The 21,487-nt window shown below is 37.9% G+C and overlaps 1 non-coding gene across 1 annotated transcript; it reads right to left on the reverse strand.

Annotated features, from left to right (window-relative positions):
* Window positions 1–2,924: 2,924 nt before the first annotated feature.
* LOC150033052 (small nucleolar RNA R71) lies at window positions 2,925–3,031 on the reverse strand. Its single transcript, XR_016524181.1, has one exon. It is a non-coding gene; the product is annotated as a small nucleolar RNA R71 (small nucleolar RNA).
* Between the last annotated feature and the right edge of the window lie 18,456 nt (window positions 3,032–21,487).

Consider the following 21,487-nt stretch of genomic DNA (forward strand, 5'->3'; position numbering starts at 1 on the left):
TAGTGGGTTCTATTGGCCGACATTATTTAAGGGTGTCAAAGACTACGCAATGAAGTGTGACCGGTGCCAACGCACGGGTAACATTTCATGAAAACATGCGATGCCCATGAATATCATTCTAGAATTAGAGTTGTTCGACGTTTGGGGCATTGATTTCATAGGACCATTCCCACCTTCGAATGGTCACAAGTATATTCTGCTAGCCATCGACTATGTGTCCAAGTGGGTAGAAGCAACAACATGCGCCACAAGTGATGCAGCAGTAGCCTCCAAATTCTTGAAGAAAAATATTTTCACGTGTTTTGGCACTCCACGTGCCATAATAAGTGACAAAGGCTCCCACTTTATCAATTACTCTGTCAAAAAACTACTGCTGAAATATAATATCCTCCACAAAGTGACCACTACATACCATCCACAAACGCATGGTCAGGCTGAAGTATCCAATCGAGAAATTAAGTTGATATTAGAGAAGGTGGTAAAACCTTTGCGAAAAGATTGGGTAAAAAAGTTGGACGTTGTGGGCATATCGGACTGCCTATAAAACATCGATAAGCATGTCTCCGTATGCATTGGTATTTGGTAAAGCATGCCATTTGCCATTGGAGATGGAGTATAAAGCGTTATGGGCGGTGAAGTGATAACGTGCAGAAATGCACGTTATCATAGTACTAAGTTCTTAAACAATGTTGGATTGCATTGATGAAATATGTTAATTTGCGTTCATTAAGCATCAATTTCATAATATCGCGGTCGCATGCATTCATCACTTAAAACAGTTGATTTTTGTATTTTTGTGCAGAATATACGTTGACGCAATGCAAAAATTGCGATCATAGGAATTCATTGGTCGAACACAACTTCACCGGAAGGCTTTGTGATGATTGTGTTAAAAAATTCACCCGAGAAGGATTGCCGCAACTTGGTCATCGCAACATGGTGGGCGCATCTGGGTGAAAGGCTAATCAATCGCGATGGGACAGAAAGCTGATGACAGTCGAATTCGAATTAAGTTGACAGCCGATAACGGTCACAAAGTACATTTAGCTTTTCGGTGACAATTATTCGGCGCATTAATCAAGAATTAAAGTCGTCTCATCTGTACAACCATGAGAGAGAAGCCACCTTTCACCATGGATGCTCTATAAATACCAAGGGCATTCTTCAGAAAATGGGTTGACAAGTTGATCAGTTCACCATTCTTTAGTTCATACGTACGTCTTTGTTCTTAGTATTCTTTCATTTTAAGGCGGACGCGAGGAAGGAGGTTATGCCGGCAGATCGTTCTGATAAGCTTGGCAGAGCGACGGAAGCTTCAAGGGCAAAGAGAGGGTCGATGCCTGCAGGAGCAGGAACATCTTTAGAACTGAATAGAGATTTCAGTGTAAAAGCCTCAATCAGCAAGGAATTTCTACCAAGCTTTCTACTTTTAACTTCCATTGTTATTTTGTACTCAAACTCATTTATAAAAATAGAATTTCCTTCTCTATATCTGTTCGCTCTCTGTTATTTATGCATGAGTAGCTAAATCAGTTGAATGGGTTGAGAAACATTTAGCTAGCACAACTAGGGAATCTTCATTTTTTGCGATTATCTTGTATTATATATGCTTCATTCATCCATTAGAGATACTCGAGAGGGTAGTCTAAGGACGGGATCTAGACTTGGGAAGGTCAGGTTAGAATCTAGACTCGAAAGAGCCAGATTAGAACACATAATCAAGAGATAGGAGCTTAGGAATGAGCACTATTTGTTATTAACGCATTGCATGCATCCTAGAGATAGGATATGATTGTATGCGGTCACCTTGCTTTCATGCATTTTGCATCATCGCATAGGACAAGAGTAGATACTTAGGAATAAGCTCTATGGACACTTTTGCATTCAACACATGCGTCTTAGACTTAGGAGCATCATATTTGCATTGGAAAATGATTTGTTGTCTATGGTTGTAACATGATCGCATAGTCTGACACATTCCCAAGTAACGCTAGTTAAAGATCTTCTCAATCCGTTAATCGCATACTCATTGCATCTATCACACAACTGCCTTTTCTCAAATCTGCCGCATTTGTTTATTTTCTCATTAACGCAATCAACAAGAAACCAATAATTTATTTACTTGGTTACCGCAAGGTTTTCATAAAAATTACCAATGCAATCTATTTTCACAAGTCCCTGTGTTCGACCCTGAACTTACCAGGAAACTTAGAGGAATTTACACTTGGATTCCGCTGGGGAAACTTGAGTGCACAACGCAATTTCATCAATGCATATCATCCACATTTCCACTTCATAAAATCAAGCATCAAGCTTTTGGCCCCGTTGCCAGGGATTTTGGCAAAATAGAGTGCTAACGGTAATTTTTCTGATTTCTTTGCAGACTTTCAATCTCTGGCGAATTACAACTCGGAGATTGAGAGACGTTTAGACGAAGATTGAGAGACCACCAACAACAACCACAGTCAGATAAAGAAGAGATGGCAGAGTAGCCTGGAAATGGAGCACTAAATGAAAACAATGTCATGGAGAATCCAATTCTATTGGCAAACAATCGCAATAGACCCATTAAGGACTATGCATCGCAAAACCTCTATGATTTCTCACTAGAAATCATGAGGCCTGCCCTTGATAGAAGCCGATTCGAAATGAAGCCGGTGATGCTGCAGATGATCTAAACTGCAGGTCAATTCGGAGGAAGGCGTGGCGAGGACTCGCACGCCCACCTCCGCAGCTTTATTGAAATCTGCAATACTTTTGTGTTCCCGAATATCTCTACCGAGGAAGTTCGACTAACTCTATTTCCATTTTCTTTGTGTGATCAAGCAAAGAAATGGGCATATTCTCTCAAACTGGGAGAGATCACTTCGTAGGAATAAGTGGTGGAAAAGTTTATGAAGTATTTTCCACCAACTGAGAACGCTTAGCGAAGAAAATTAATAACAAATTTTGAACAAGAAGATGACGAATCACTCAGCGATGCTTGGGCGAGGTTTAAGTGGCTGGTAAGAGACTGTCCACACAATGGCTTACCAAATTGCCTGCAAATGGAGATTTTCTATCAAGGATTGATTCTCTCTTCGCAGACCGCTGCTAATGCGGCAACTACTGGTGGTCTGCTCGATAAAACATATAAGAAGGCAAAAAGTATACTTGATCACATTTCCAAAAATCACGAGGATTGGAGGGAAAGCGATCAAAGATTAAGAATCAAAGAAAATGACGCAAACAATGAGGCCATCGCATCCCTGCAAAACCAAATGACTGCAATGATGAGTCTGATACAAGGCATCGCAATTAATAATACGGGAGCGAAGAAAGGGCAGGTCAGTGCAATTACTCAAACGATCGCAAGTTGTGTCATTTGCGGAGATGCTCACCCGATGGACGAATGCCCAATAAACCCACAGCCAGTATGCTTTATGAGAGATAACCCCTATTCTAATACATATAACCCTAGGTGGCGAAACCACCCAAATTTTGCATGGAAAAATCAACAACAAAGCTTTCAACTTGTGGCACAAAAAGGAGGGCAACCCAAATTTTTCCCGCAAAACAACGGTCCAGCGCAAAGCCAAGCTAGCAGCTCACAACCATCGCAATCTCCGTCCTTAGAGAGCTTGTTGAAGCAATACATTGAGAAAAACGAATCAATGCTTCATAACCAAGCTACATCCATTAGAAATCTCGAAATCAAAATGGGATAAATTACGGGCGAGCTAAAAAACAGACCGCGAGGAGCATTGCCGAGCTCAACTAAGTTCCCTCGCAATCCTGGGGGTAACGGGAAGGAACAATGCTTAGTAATCTCCTTGCTAAGTGACAACATGACTACAGAAGTAGGGGAGAAGAACATTGCGACCAACTTGAATGCGGCGACAACCGAAGACCCGTTGACCTATAGTTTGGAGTAGCCCGAGAAAATAGACCCTGAAGTCGTGTCCACTCTTAAGCCTCTAGATCTTGAGACAGAAGAAGTCCAACCACCAGTAACTCCGTAAAGACTGAAAGAGGAACAAAATGAGGAAGGAAAGATCGCAATAGTGGTGGCAGCGCAAAATGCTATGATCCCACCTAAAATGGGCGACCCAGGAATCTTCACGATCCCATGCTCTATCGGAGGAACCTTCAATGGCCAAGCACTATGCAATCTTGGGGCAAGTATAAACATAATGCCGCTATTAATCTTCAAACAATTGAATGCCGACATACTTATGCCCACAAAGGTAACTCTCCTGCTCGCGAACAAATCTCGAATACACCCTGAAGGAGAGTTGAAAAATGCCACAATTCAATCGATAAATTCATCCTGCCGGAAAACTTCCTCATTTTGGATTATAAAATGGATGAAGATGTGCCCATCATATTGGGACGACCATTCCTTTCAACCAGTCGCGCTCAAATTGATGTGCGCAAGGGGGAAATTGTAATGAGCATTCATGGGGAGAAACTCCAAATTAAGGCAGTAAAGATCCCAGAGGACAAAGAAAAGAGAGAAAACCACCATGGACATGAATAAACCAGCCTGGAATAAGTGGTACCTGAGTATTATATGATTCAACCTCATCAGGGACACAATCCTTTTGAATATCCTTTTTCTGCATCAAATACTTCATGAACTTTTATCTTACTCGTTATTATCTATTATCGCTATTACTTTTTTTTACTGACTATCTATCTACACTATTCTATTTCCACAAAAAAAAACGTTTTGTTTAAAATAATTTGTCCCTCTCTTTGTTTTTCTTGCAAACGATCGTGGCGTTGGATTGCGGAGATGATATGCGAAGAAGCAACTTTTCTCACTCCATCACCGCAATCTAAAGAAGAGAGATCGCCGCAAAGATGGATGCGTCAATACACAATGCATGTGACAGTGCAAAATTTGGGGGTGTATTCTTCCTTATCTTTATTTCAAATTTTACGCTATCACATTGCATTTTAGTTTTCAACCGTATCCTCTTTGATTACCGCAATCATTTGACATAGATAAATTTAGTAGGTTACCGCATGTTGTTTCTTTGCCGAGTATGATTTCAATGATGATAAATATACTTCAATTTCTTTCGTATATACCAGAGTCAACTTAGTCTTAAGATAGTCACCTCATGAAATATTTCTAGAAGTTAAAGGTTTGCTAGCTTTCTTTCAAACTCTCTTTACAACGCATTCTAAGAACATCGCATGACTCATTTCAATCTTTTGGCAATGAGGACATTGCCGCATTTTAAATTTGGAGGTGAGATATTTATTTTCAACCTTACTATGTTGGAAAAAAAATTGAGAATAACAACTCCACTGTCAACGCAATGGGAAACCTATGTTGATAAGAGTTAAGTTGTGAAAGGCACTTACCCGTAGTTGGATGTCCGCATGACACACATGGGGGCAAGTCAAAACGAAAGTAAGTCACCAGGATCAACGCATAAGTAAATGACTACAACTCCACTACCAAATAGGTATGAGTTTAGTTTGAGAAAGAGTGCATTGCTCATAGTTGGATATCCGTATGACACCCGTGGGGGCAAGCTAAAACGAAGGCAAGACACTTGGATCAACGCAAGATCAGAAAAAATTATTAATGAAGAAAATTTTTATGCAAGGATAAAATCATTTGACACCCCGGTAGAAATTTTTCTTTTTTTTGAAATAATTCATGCGATGTTCTGGAAATTAGTAAAGTCCTTTTGAAGGTTAAGCTTGCAGTCCCTAGGTCTTAGAAATATTTTAAGAAGAGACTTGAATAAGACTTAAGAAAATTCTGGTATATAGGATTTGAACGAAGTATCCTTGAGAAATCTAGGAAAAGAACTTTGCGGTTGACTTACTAAAGGAATCTTTAGCTTATGCTTGAGGACAAGCATTGTTTAAATTTTGAGGTGTGATAACGGGCAGAAATGCACGTTATCATAATGCTAAGTTCTTAAACAATGTTGGATTGCGTTGATGAAATATGTTAATTTGCGTCCATTAAGCATCAATTTCATAATATCGTGGTTGCATGCATTCATCGCATTAGAACAGTTGATTTTTGTATTTTTGTGCAGAATATGCGTTGACACAATGCAAGAATTGCAATCATAGGAATTCATTGGTCGAACGCAACTTCACCGTAAGGCTTTGCAATGATTGTGTTAGCAAACATTCGCCCGAGAAGGATCCCACAACTTGGTCAGCACAACATGGTGGGCGCATCTGGGTGAAAGGCTAATCAATTGTGATGGGACAGAAAGCTAATGACTATCGAATCCGAATTAAGTTGACAACCGATAACGGTCACAAAGTACATTCAGCTTTTCGGTGACAACTATTCGGCGCATCAGTCAAGAATTAAAGCCGTCCCATATGTACAAAAATGAGAGAGAAGCCGCCATTCACCATGGATGCTCTATAAATACCAAGCGCATTCTTCAGAAAAGGGGTTGACGAGTTGATCAGTTCACCATTCTTTAGTTCATACATACGTCTTTGTTCTTAGTTTTCTTTCATTTTAAGGCGGACATGAGGAAGGAGGTTGTACCGACAGATCATTCTGGTAAGCTTGGGAGAGCGCCAGAAGCTTTAAGGGTAGAGAGAGGGCCGATGCCTGCGGGAGCAGGAACATCTTTAGAACCGAATAGAGATTTCAGTGTAAAAGCCTCGGTCAGCAAGAAATTGCTACCAGGCTCTCTACCTTTAACTTCCATGTTATTTTGTACTCAAACTCATTTATAAAAATGGAATTTCCTTCTCTATATCTGTTCGCTCTCTATTATTTATGCATGAGTAGCTAAATCAGTTGAATGGGTTGAGAAGCATTTAGCTAGCACAACTAGGGAATCTTCATTCTTTGCGATTATCTTGTATTATGTATGCTTCATTCGTCCATTAGAGATACTTGGGAGCGTAGTCTAAGGACAAGATCTAGACTTGGGAAGTTCAGGTTAGAATCTAGGCTCGAAAGAGCTAGATTAGAATGCATAATCAAGAGATAGGAGCTTAGGAATGAGCACTATTTGTTATTAACGTATTGCATGCATCCTAGAGATAGGATATGATTGTATGCGGTCACCTTGCTTTCATGCATTTTGCATCATCGCATAGGACAAGAGTAAAGACTTAGGAATAAGCTCTATGGACACTTTTGCATTCAACACATGCGTCCTAGACTTAGGAGCATCACATTTGCATTGGAAAATGATTTGCTGTCTATGGTTGTAACATGATCGCATAGTCTGATACATTCCCAAGTAACGCTAGCTAAAGATCTTCTCAACTCGTTCATCGCATACTCATTGCATCTATCACACGACTTCCTTTTCTCAAATCTGCCGCATTTGTTTATTTTCTCATTAACGCAATCAACAGCCAACCAACAATTTATTTACTTAGTTACCGCAAGGTTTTCATAAAAATTACCATATTTTCACAAGTCCCTGTGTTCGACCCTGGACTTACCAGGAAACTCAGAGGAATTTACACTTGGATTCCGCTGGGGAAACTTGAGTACACAACGCATATCATCCACATTTCCACTTCATAAAATCAATCATCAAGTTTTTGGTGTCGTTGTCGGGGACCTCGGTAAAATAGATTGCTAACGGTAATTTTTCTGATTTCTTTGCAGACTCTCAATATCTGGCGAATTACGACCCGGAGATTGAGAGGACATTTAGACTCTCAATCTTCAGCACAACGCAATTTAGTAAGTCACCGCATTCTTTCTCTTTGCCAATTATGATTTCAATGATGAAATACATCCTTCTATTTTTTCGTATATACTAGAGTCAACTTAATTTTAGGACAAGTCACCTCATGAAATATTTCTAGAAGTTAGTAGTCAGCTAGCTTTCTTTCAAACTGACCATTGGTCGCATGACACATGTGGGGGCAAGCCAAAACGAAAGTAAATCGCCAGGATCAGCGCATAAATAAATGACCGCAACTCCGCTGCCAAGTAGGTATGAGTTTAGTCTGAGAAAGAGCGCATTGCTCGTAGTTGAATGTCCGTATGACACACGTGGGGCAAGCCAAAACGAAGGTGAGGCACTTGGATCAGCGCAAGGTCAGAAAAAAATAATAATGCCAAAAATATGCAAGGATAAAAATCATTTGACACCCTAGTGAAAAAAATTTTTGAAATAAATCATGCGATGTCCTGGAATCTAGTAAAGTCCTTTTGAAGGTTAAGCTTGTGGTCCCTAGTTCTTAAAAATATTTTAGGAAGAAACTTGAATAAGAATTAAGGAAATTTTGGTGTATAGGATTTGAATGGAGTATCCTTGAAAAATCTAGGAAAAGAGATTATGGTCGACTTTCTAAAGGAAATTTTTAGCTTATGCTTGAGGACAAGCATTGTTTAAATTTGGGGATGTGATAACGGGCAGAAATGTACATTATTACATGCTAAGTTATTAAATAATGAAGGTTTGCATTGATAAAATATGTTAGATTGCATCCAAAAAGTATTAAGTTTATAACATTGCGGTCGCACGCGTTCATTGCATAGAAACAGCTAATTTTTGTATTTTTATGCAGAATATGCGTTGATGCAAGGTAGAAAGCACGATCACAAGAAATCAATGGTCGAACGCAGCATTACGCAAGGCTTTGCGGTGATTTGTGCCCGCAAACATCTGCTCAAGAAGGATTGCCATATAGAGCCGACGTAATTTGGTGGGCGTATCTGGGTGAAAGGAATAATTAATCACAATAGGACAGAAAGTTGATGACAGTCAAATCTGAATTAAGTTGACAAGCCGCTAACGATAACAAGTACACTCAGCTTTTCGATGACAAGTATTCGGCGCATCAGTCAGAGAATTAAAGTCATCCCATCTCTGCGATCATAAGAGAAAAGCCGCCTTTCACCTCAAAGCTCTATAAATACCGAAGGCAACCTTCAGAAGAGGAGTTCGGAGAGTTAGAGAATTTTCCTTAGATAGTTTAACCTTGTTCTTAGTTTTTCTTTTATTTTAAGGCGGAATGAGGGAAGAAAGATTGTGCCGATAGATCGTTCCGGTGAACTTGGGAGAGTACCAGAAGCTTCAAGATTAGAGAGGAGGCCAGCTCCTGCAGAAGCAGAAGTATCTTTTGAACAGAATAGAGTTGACAGTATAAAGGCCTTGGGAAGCAAGGGATTGCTATCAGGCTCTCTATCCTTAACTTCTATTGTCATTTTGTACTCAAACTTATATATAGAAATGGAATTTACTTCTTTTTATCTGTTCACTCTCTGTTTATTACGCATGAGTAGCTAAATTTGTTGAATGAGTTGAGAAATACTTAGCTAGCATAACTGAGGATCTTCATTCTATATGATTAACTTGTATTATGTATGCTTCATTCATTCATTAGAGATACTCGAGAGGGTAGTCTAAGGACAGGATCTAGGCTTGGAAAATTCAGGTTAGAATCTAGGCTCAAGAGAGTCAGATTAGAACGCATAATCAAGAGATAGAAGCTTAGAAATAAGCATTGTCTGCTATTAACGCATCGCATGCATCCTAGAGAAAGGATATGATTGTGTGCAATCACATTGTCTTTGTGTGCATCTTGCATCATCGCATAGGAAAAAGAGTAAAGACTTAAGAATAAGCTCTATGGACATTGTTGCATTCAACACATGCGTCCTAGACTTAGGAGCAATGCATTTGCATTGGAAAATGATTTGTAGTTGCATGAGTGTAACATGATCGCATAGTTTGACGCATTCCCAGGAAATACTAGCTAAAGACCTTCTTAACCCGTTCTTCCGCATACTCAGTGCATCTATCACATAATCAAAATTTTCTCAAATCCGCCGCATTTATTTATTTTATCACTGCAAACAACAACCCAAACAACTATTGATTTATTTGGTTACCACAAGGTCTTCTGAGAAATTACCACCGCATATTGTTTTCCCAAGACCCTGGACTTACTAGGAAACTCAGTTGGGTTTATACTTGGATTCTACTGAGAAAACTTGTTACTCAACACAATTCCATCACCATATCTCATTCCATATTTTCATCACATAAAATAACGCATCAGTAACCCTTCACGAGTTGTTCGTAATAACGGCTGGGTCAAATGGTTGTTTTACCACCGAGATTACCTCTTGTTTCTTAAGTTCCACTGATCCTCTAATGAACAATTGGTTTGCGATTCGATCATCAAACTGAGTCCGTCTCGGGCCAATGAGAGGGTGGGGCCCCTTGTTCAAGACCCGGAGTCAGCACTTAAAAGAACAACCTCTCTACTATCCCTGAAAGCGGGTAGGAGTGAATTCCATCTTGCATCCTATGTCCCCAACTATCTACCCAGTTTTACCACTGAAATAGAGGTCTATTGAGCCACATTGTTGAGCCAACCCTCACCTATGAAAATCTAAGGATAATCTTGAATAAACAGGAGTTCATAGTTAGCTCAAGATTAAGATCAAATTACCTAGGTCATCACTTTGAAATAGTCAATCTTAAACAGTAAACTGCGTTAGAAAGTAAGAGTGACTTATTTTATGGTCTGATCTAGTGCAAACTCATTGCACATGATGCCTTAACTCCTCATGTCATGACATGTACAAATTAGGATCACTTCGTCTGTAGCACTTTACAACTCCTTGTACTACAGAGTGGGTTGCATCTGATAATATTACCAGAATAAGGCACCCAGCTTTATTCATATACTATAGATCATTTTGACTATTTACTCGAACCTGATCCACTTTTATGTCTTTACCTAAAGTTCAAGTACTCATGTAATAGTCATGGATCTTTTAGTTTATTGGATTTATTACTAAAATGAAATAAGCAATTCATATATTCAATAACAACTTATTGAATTTTCAGAATAAGTTTTATTGTTTACAAACCATGAGTTTTAAGACATAAAATCCAACAAACTCCCACTTGGACTAAAACTCCAGTGGTAACATATATATCTGAATATATAATATGAGTTTTTGAGTTTTTACTGAGAAATACAATAAACTAAGGCATCACATACCCATGGTTTACCATTCGATATCACATACCTGGTTTTTCTCCCACTTGCCCTAGGTTATTTACCTGGTAGTCTAAGTCTTACTAGGAGATTCTTAAACACTTTAGCCGAGAGAATTGATCAAAACATGTTAGTGTATAGTAGACTTCTTATTAAACTATATGGAGAATACATCTTATTGTCACAATACTTGTTTCTCACATACCCATGGTGTTGGACAATCGTGTAGCAATGTACGGGCGTTGGACGATCATGTAGCAATGAGCGGCACTAAGCGATATGGTAGGTGATCGTGTAGCTGGGAGTGGCGCTGAGCGATGTGGTAGACAATCGTGTAGTAATGTGTGGCGCTAAACAATGCGAAGTGTCGTGCTAAACGATAGCGCTACACGATGGACAATAACGTTAGATGATAGGGCATTGGCACTACACGATCGACATCAGTGCTAGACGATGACACTAGGCAATGGCGCTAGGTGATGGGTGTGGGTGCTAGACAATAACCGTGATGCTAGACGATAGGCGTCAGTGCTACACGATGAGCATCATCAAGATTTTCACGATGAGTGAGAGCTATGCGATAGGCTGTATGTTGCGCAATGGGCGAGAGTGAGATCGTTGGGTGACAAGCATCAGCGTGAGGTCATTGAACGATGAGCTACACGATTGGTGGTGAGCTAAATGATTGAACATGTATTGACAGTATTAATCACCGATTAAAAGCACCAACTGTCTTAGCACCGAATTTAACTCCATGAAAGCTGAAGGTGTCATGAACTACTTTAATGAGAAGTAGTGGAAAGTAGTATAAAAAGGGAAGGCTGAACTTCAAACGATCAGTTTGATCATTTTCTCTGTGAAAATTGAGAGATCTTGGTGTCATTGGAAAGCTCTGAGAGTCTACTTTCAGAGGTGACACTGCCGGAATAAGTTATCATCGGAGTAAGGCCAGAGAAGGAGAAAAAGAACCAGAGGTTCTGTTCTTGGGTGAATCCAGGCCATCATTAAATAATTGAGTCTCCAGGAAAAATCACGTGGGGTTTGGAGCTGAAATTGTAAGGTAAGCTTCATGAAAAAATTATTAACAAGTTATAGAAGGAAATTTCTTGAGATCAGTACTAGAATTCGAGTTATTAATTTCATAAGTTGAATCTAGAATTTCATGAACAAGCAGGCAGCTGCTTGAGTTGAGTAAGTTGATAGCTCGAAGGAAACATTTGAACAGACTAAAGGCTGAGTTATTCTGTTCGTTGGACCTACTGTGTTGGCTAAAGAGAGCTTGCAGTGAAGTCTTGAATGCATAAGCAGCCTTGAGGGAGACCATGTGCAGCTGTAAGGACACTTATAGAGAAAAGTGTTGGTTGCATAAGTGGTGTTGCATTTGTAAAGAGTGGTTGGAAGCTTTGCATGAGCAAAATCTCAAAGAAATTCCTAAGTGTTAAGACATACAACAAGGTGCATTGAGTTAAAGTCTTCAAAAGGGAAGGCTAAATGCAAAGCATACTTAAGAGTTAGTCTCAAAAGGGAGACTTAGGCTAGTAGCTAATATATTGTGTCCACAGGATTTACACCAGTGATAGAAGCATATCGACCCTTGAGGAGTAGTTCTAAAAGTTGTGAGTGACTAAATATTTATAATGTTTTAAAGAAACCATGTTTTAAAGAAAGATTATTCCCATGCTAGCTAGTTTTGCAAAGTAATTTCCAAGCAAACTATGAGTTATATTTTATATGCATGCTATATATGAAAGTTTATTGAAAAACTATTTATGTGTGTTTAATTACACAAAGCATATGTTAGTACCTTTAAAGACATGTTTTCTATGTGTTATGCTTTACATGCTTTAAAGAGAAAGTCATAGTATGACTAGTTTTACTTAAAACTCGATACCGAGGGACATTTGGGAATGTATTCAAACAACTTGATACTGAAAGACAAATTGAGAAGGTATCAGAGCAGAAGTATCTAAGGTATGATTGTACTTAGTTATAGCCACATGCACATAGGTAGCGAACGTCAGAGATTGAGCAAAAGGGTTCTCTCTTGACTAAGCAGTTGACGTTGGGATTTAACCACAACATGGTTATTCTCAACTAAGGAACAGTTAATGTTTTATGATGAAAACATCTTTATATGTTTTGTGCTTGGAAAATGTTTATATTGCAATACAAGGTTACTGTAAAGATTTATATTTCAATTTGATCTCTTCATTGAGACTTTTGCATGAGAATCAGTTTTTCTTTCTTAGGTCACTCACTGGGCTAGCAAGCTCAACCCATTTTCAAATGTTTTTATTTCCCCCAGGTAGCGGTCAAATCCTCAAGAGGTAGCTCTGCCACTCAAGGAAAAAAGTTATCGTAACCTGTCTGTTAGGTGGTTACTATAAATATTGTACACATGTTACAGTTGTTCATATAGGGACTAAGGTTTTGGGTATCGGGGCTTATGGAACTAGTAATTTAATTAATCTCTATAAATGTTTTGTGTGTAAACTTAATGTTGTTTAGCCATAGAGGCAACCGCTGTGCATGAGATTGCATGTTGGTATCAAATTATTTTCCACCAGAGTTATTAGGCAGTAAGTGTCAGCAAAAGGGTACATAACTGTAGCAGTCATGTCCTTTTCTAGGCTCAGAGAGTAGTCCAGGAGGGGGTATGACAGTTTTTATGAGTTTTCTATATCTCATATAGAATTTCAGAAATACCTTAAAATTGAAATGATGTTAAAAAAACAATTAAGGCAGCTAGGTGTAGAAAGTTTTCACTAGATTTCAGTTTCTATCAAATAGTCTTAGAAATCTCAAACTTTCTATACTTTGATCCAATTGAAGTATTTTGGTTTTATTTTACCTAACAAGTTTTATACACATTTGAACTTTTCAAGTGTTCTAATCTTATCACTTAGATTAAATAACTACTTACTTTGATTGATTTCTAGCCGTTTTAAATATCTAAATATTTGTAAATGGCTTTTAACTAGGTTGGTTCTAATAAATGTTACTTTGCAATAGAACAAACATAACTTTTGCTAATGAACATTTAATTTACAATAAAAATTTATACTATTTGTTCTTTTACAACAAGACAAAATAACTTTTATTGCAATAACAAAAATAGATAAGATCATCTTCAGACAACAACAACAACATCTCCCACTGGTCAAGTGAAGTACAACAAGCAATCTTTAGGAACTAGTTTGTTTGTTTTGCTTTCTTTGCTCTCTTCTTTGCAAGGTACTGAGGGCAGTTTCTCTTCTAGTGTCCTTTTTCGTTACAGTGGAAACTTTTTCCTTTATCTGCAACATTAGCCTTACCTCTTTTACTAGCGGGTTTCTTCTTCCCTTTCCCCCTATTCTTCTTGACTGGAATACTCTTACTCTGTGAGAAGAAGCAATATCATGCCTTTTGAAGGACGTTCCTCTCTTTTCAGCTGTAATAACATTTACTTCCGGTTCCAGACCTTTTGCTCTCATCATGGTCTGGTAAGCTTGTAGCTCATTGAGTAGAGTAGTCAAGTTATATTCTTTTTTATTAATGAGTGCGTTCGTACAGGACTGTAGAAAACTCTTCAGAAGAGACTCTAGAATAAAACCAACTTGAATTTTCTCATCAATGATAGCCCCATTTAGTTCTGCCATATTGAAATGGACAATCATGTTCAGGACATGTTCTTTAATAGAGACCCCTTCTTTCATACGATAGTTGTAAATGTATTTAATAGCATCATGCCTTAGGGAGAAAGACAGTTGTCCAAACATCCCACTGAGAGATTCCATAATCTCTTTAGCAGTGCTCATACTCTTGTGTTTCTTCGCCAAGACATCAGAATGCTAGCAAGGATACTCTCGTGTTTCTAAGCACAACGTCACGACGCTGCGAGGCAGTGGCTGAAATTTCAGTTTTTTGCTGCTAACCTTCGCTACTTCTTTCTTCAGTTATATTCTAATTTCAACTCTAATGACTTCAAACGAATTACAGACTCTTAAGCACACATTAAGGCCCATCAGTCAAGAGTCAATTATAAGAATTACAACGTAATTGAAGAGAATTTAATGCCAAAACTCAGAAAAACCATATTAGTTCACCATTTTCGTACAACTTATGAAAAATACCCACCAAGCCAAAATTAACTCGAATTGAACGCTTAAATGATGCTTTGATACCAATTGTTAGTTTAAGAAAACACACAGCGGAAGAAAACAGGATCATAAAGCATTTTAATTCATTAATTTTGGCTTTCAAATAAGCATGTTCTTGAGATATTAAGAGGTTTTCATACATACCTTTGAAGATCTTCTTCAAACTTAAAATTCAACTGCAATCTCCTTTTCTTTTGGTCTTGAACTACCACTAGGACTTCCCTACTATCCTCTAGGAGCCTCAGATTGAGTTGTGTGACTCAAAATATGCTTGAATTTGGGAATTGAGAGGAGAAGCTTACTGGTTCAGCATTGTTGAAAAACCCTTCTTCCACCTTGAGACTTCAACAAAAAAATCAGTAATTTGCATGCCTTTGTCCACTCAAAACTAAGTGTTTATACTCAGACTTCATGCAATAACTAATTGCCTGAAGTAATTCTAGCTCCTACTTCGATTTGAGCTGTAATTTAGAAATGGAAGTGTGATTAATATGGTAGCTCGAAAGTGGGGAAATCCCACTTTTCAATTTCTTCCAATTTGCACTTTTCTTTTAAATATGAAAACCATTTTCAAAATTTAAAATTAAATTTCAGTTTTTAATACTATAATTAAAACTAAAATTTTATTAATTTTACAAAAAATAATTCAATAATTAATTTTTCTAATAAAATTAATAATTAATTAAACAATTTATTAATTCTAATTAATTTAATATCAAATATTAAATTACTTTAACACTAATTCCACCACCATTCATCCCTATTCACGAAATTAATATTTAAATCATATTTAAATATTTAATTTCTTCGATTTCATTTAATTCCAAAATTAAACGTGTAATTATATCACATATAATTACTAATTCCCTTAATTAATGTTTCAAATCAACTTATCATACTATTCTAAGGCTTATTTCATTTGTGAGCTCGTAGGGGGACCTATTGGACCTACAAATCATGGGCTCCAATGATCCGAAATTAATTGGCTAAACTTTTTACACCGAATTAACCCTCATTCATTAACTACCGGGTCACTCCACTAAAGCCAGTAGTTGCGCTCCCTTCCTTGTAGATATATTGTTTCCACTCGATATAACCATGATTAGTAAGTTATCCCTTCACAGATCCCTCTTAATAACGACTGGGTCAATTACCCCGATATTACCTCTTATTCCTTAAGTTCCATTGATCCTCTAATGAACAATTTGTTTATGATCTAATCAACAAACTGAATCCCTCTCGGGCCAATGAGGGGGTGAGGCTCTATGTTCAAGGCCTGGAGTAAACACTTAAGAGAACAACCTCTCTACTATCCCTGAAAGCGGGTAGGAATGAATTTCATCTTGCACCCTATGTCCCCAGCTATCTACTAGGTCTTACCCTTAAAATGAGAGGTTTATTGAGCCGGTGCTATTGAGTCAACCCTTACCTATGCAGATCTAAGGATGATCCCGAATAAACAGGAGTTCATAGTTAGCTCAGAATTAAGGTTAAGTTGCCTAGATCATCGTTATGAAATATTCAGTCTTAAAGAGTAAACAACGTTATAAAGGAAGATTTCTTGGTTCGATCTTATGCAAACTCATTTCATAGGACGCCCCCACTCCTCATGTCACCATATGAACGAATTAGGATCACTTCGTTTGTAGTACTTTACAACTCCTTGAAACAACTACATAGTGGGCCACATCCAATAGTATTACCAGAATAAGGTATCCAACTTTATTCATATACTATAGATCATTTTGACTATTTACTCGAACCCGATCCACTCTTATGCCTCCATATAAAGTTCAAGTACTCATGTAATAGTCATGAATCTTTTAGTTTATTGGATTTACTTCTGAAACGAAATAAGCAATTCATATATTCAGTAACAACTTTATTGAATCCACACTTCAATAACAACTTTATTGATTTACAGAATAAGTTTATTGTTTTACAAAACCACAAGTTTTAGGACATAAAATCCAATAGTATCCAACTCTAAAGAGCCTCACAACCACAAATGAGAGGAAAACATATTGAAAGAAATTATCACCTGATATAGAAGATTGTGCAACGAGGAGATGTGATCGTCATAAAGATTGCTTTGGAGCACAACATTGTTAATCCCTTTATGAAGGCTCTCCCGACTAAAGTGTTCGAGAGTCATTTAAAGAATCTAGGTCTACGAGACATGTACATTGTATAATCTAGGATAAGTGGAAGATGTGTAATGGGTATATGGATGCCCTAGTTTATTATATTTATTTACCATTCCCATTGTTTTTGGATAGTGATATTATGTATATCCCACTAATTAGAGTTTTAGTTCAAGTGGGAGTTTGTTGGGTTTTATGCCCTAAAATTCATAGATAGTAGATGTAAATAATTGATCGTCATCAATAAAGAGTTATTGATGTTATTTCTATTGGGGTTGATGTCCTAAATCTTGTGGGTTCTGTAGTTTGTAATTGTAAAGTACAAACAATTTATTTATTTAATAAAATATGAGGTATTTTCATTTAGTAGCATTAACCTATAAAACCAATAAACTAACATCCAAGGTTATCTTTTGTAGCTTAAACATATATGTAGAGACATACATGTGGATCATGTTTAAGTGATAACCTAAAAGGTCTGTAGTAGATAGATAAGGTAGGGTACCTTATCCTGGTGACACTACAAATACGACCCACTTTGTAGATGTTACAATTATTGTAAAGTTTTACAAATGTTATGATCCTGATCATTCATGTAGAGATAAGTGAGTGAAGGTGTTCTATACAAAGGGGTTTGTATAAGATTGAACCATAAAATGAATAGTCTCATTATATAATGTTGTTAATAATAGAGACTTACATTTTACCAAGATGACCATAGAAGACATGACCTGAATCCTGAATGAGCTGTAAACTTTTACCCATGAAGGCGGTCCTTTGATTTACATGGATGAGAGTGGCTAGATCGTCCACCCAATATGCCTACCATTTTGAGGATTCGTCTGATTGCGGAGCTGGGAACACAACTACATAAGATGGAATTTACTTATTCCCTAATGTCGAGGTAAGTAGATAAATTGTTCTCTTAAGGATTGATTCTGGGGCTTGAACAATGTGGTGCGTTCATGGAGGTAAATAAATATGTGTTCATCATTCTGGATGGAAAATGAAGGTAAATAAATATGCGTTCATTATTCGTTCTCCATGCGTCGCTGGTCATGCGTTGGACTAAGGGATATGCAATATGGGTCTATGAATCTATGCGATGACCATGCGTTCCTGCCACAAGTTTTCTTGCTCTCTCGCCAAGTATAACGAGATCGCAAGTTTCTCGGGTGATCCGAGGTTGAACTCTAGAACTTGTAACTAAATGTTATGAAGTAAAGTGTTTACGGAGAAGAATAAAAGAATATTGAATGTTATGGGCTATGCATTACTCTTACTCCTAACTATCAGATTAAGCAGTGGAAGTATGACTATAAGAGATAGAGATATGACAACTGTTAACGCGTAATAAAATGTATGAGAAAATAGATAAAGTGGCAGGGATGACTTCACCGCATCACTAAGCTTGATCGCAAGGGTAACCCTAGTCACCACAAGCTATGTGGTTATGCTAAACATACTTAACAAAGGCGCATGCGATGTATATGCAATAGTGTCAAGAGGCCTTATGTCGAAGTCTCTATTCTTGTTCACGTGCTCCCACACATAAACAAGGTGACCGCATACCACGTATCCTACTTCTGAACGCAAGCGATGTGACCGCATACTTTCATATCCTATCTATAGGGTGCACACGTTGTGTAATAGCAAACAGAGCTTATCTCTAAGCCTCTATTCTTGCCTATGCGATCTAATCTGACTCTCTCAAGCCTAGATTTGGTTTTTAGACTACTCTCTCAAGTATGCCTAAATGATGAATGATGCGCTCATAAGACAAGGTAATCACATAAACGTGGTTGACATAAGATTATTCCTATCTCTAGGAACACTGCTTATTTTGCTTAATGCGTTCCACCACTTACCCTCCCGAGTAGTTAGCTACAACTGATCAGCTCATAGACAAGCATTGCTACAGTATTACACTAAGCAAATAGGATTTTCTCACAACAGTCATGCAACGCATACCTCTCGTTGGTTTGCTACTTGCTTCATATGTCTATGCCGCAAGATTGAGTATGCGATACTCTTAGCAATCTTACTTAGTCTTTGCAATGAAAGTAAAGGGTGATAAGAAAATAAAGATGGAATCGAAGGAAATAAAAAAATGCATTGATCACAAAATGTATTAATCTCTTAACCCACAATGTAATACAATACAGAGATAGAAGAGATATGGAGGGTCAGATAGGCAATGTCTTGCTTCCATCAAATGTGTGTCAAGCCTGCCGGTGGTGCCATGGATGGGCGGTGGAGTACTCTCTCTCAAGATCTATCTCTGACGAAGCTCCGATCATCACTTGGAATGGTAGGAGGAATGAAGAACTCTCAAGACTATCTTCTCACGCTTTCGTCTAGATCACAAGGATCTGCCCGAAGGCAGAAGCTCGGATGATTTCAAATTGTGCTCTAAGGCTTCTTATTTGTAGAGCTCCATCGCCGAAGCAATAATGGTCCTTCTCTGAAATTCTGAAGCTCATGGCGTGATGGACCTGTTCTGAATCTCTGCTGCTAACGGCATGGTAGGTGAAATGTCAACATCACCTTTTGATACTTCCAAGGTATGCGTTCATGTTTGCTTTCCAAAGTACCAACACATTCCACCACCCTTGCATTCATCCCTCTATTATGGTTATTACTCCATAGCCGCAACATCTATGCGACGGACGCATGCAGTTGATGGCCACAACATCCATGCGTCGAACGTATGCAACGCCGCTGCGATGGCAGGATTCACCGCATGTGATCGATTCCTGCGTTAGCTACAAAAATAGACAATTGGACGCAAAGAAATGCATAATAGTGGGTTAGCCGAGATTTTATATGCTGATCGACGCAAGCTCGTTTTCTCATGAATTATTAGTATAATCACTGCATATTCTTCTTAACATCCCTCATAATTCTAAATAAAAGGCCTATAATAACGTACATTTCTGCCCGTCTTCACTTACATTTTACTAAGATGACCATAGAAGACATGACCCGAATCCTGAATGAGCTGTAAACTCTTGCCCATGAAAGCAGTCTTTTGATTTACATGGATGAGAGTGGTAAGATCGTCGACCCAATATGCCTACCATTTTGGGGATTCGTCTGATTGGGGAGCTGGGAACACAACTACATAAGATAGAATTTACTTATTCCCTAATGTCGAGGTAAGTAGATAAATTATTCCCTTAAGGATTGATTCTGGGGCTTGAACAATGTGGTGCCACACCCTCTCTTGTCCAAGACAGGTTTGGTCATAGTTGGACTATGACTTATTGTTCATTAGAGGGATCAGTGATACTTAAGGAGTTAGATGTAACTATAGAGGCAAAAGGGTAATTTTGGCCCATTTGTATTTACGATCAATTTGTAAGGGACATCGCACTATTGATTGGTTATATTCAATGGACATAGAAATATATCTGTCATGCGAATAATGCAGCTATTGGTCTTTAGTAGAGTGACTATCAATTAATGGATGTTGAGTAATTTAATTAAAGAAGTTTAATTAATTATTCAAGTACCTTTGGAGCTTTAATCTACAGGTTTATAAGGTTCCCTCTATAGCTCAACTGAGATTATTGAGAATAAATTTTGGATTAATTTGAATTGTTCAAATTAATTGAGGGATTAATTATATATGATATAATTAATGTAAATTAATTATATGTGATAGAATTAATATAATGCATTTGATACATTATAATATAAAGTTTATTTTAAGAGGAATTAAATATTTGAATATGATTCAAATATTAATTTTACCGATTAGTGATGGTGGGTGATTAGAAGTCAATTTTACTCGACAACCAAAATCCCGTGGACATGGTATGCGATGCATGTTCTTAAGATATGCGTTGATAGTCACGTGCCGATGGTCATGCATTGGAATGATAATGCGTTAACGAATGTATGCGATGACCATGCATCCTGCCACAAGTTTTCTTGCGCTCACGCCAAGTATAACGCAAACGCAAGTTTATCGGGTAATCCGAGGTCGAACACAGGGACTTGTAGCTATATGTATGCGGTGATGTGCATGCGGCGGTTTGAATAAAAGAATGGAAGGGATGTTGCTAAGTTAATCCTACTCCTACTCTTATCTAACAGACAACGCAATAAGAATGTGCATGAAAGGTAGAGATATGACAAACCTTGACATGAAATAAATGTGTGGGAAAATAGATAAAAATGCAGAGATGATTTCATTGCAATACTTAAGAGTGACCACAAGGGCAACCTTAGTCA

Source organism: Benincasa hispida, chromosome 10 (assembly GCF_027475165.1).
Source record: "Benincasa hispida cultivar pf3 chromosome 10, pf3_genome.v1.1, whole genome shotgun sequence".
NCBI lineage: Eukaryota > Viridiplantae > Streptophyta > Magnoliopsida > Cucurbitales > Cucurbitaceae > Benincasa > Benincasa hispida.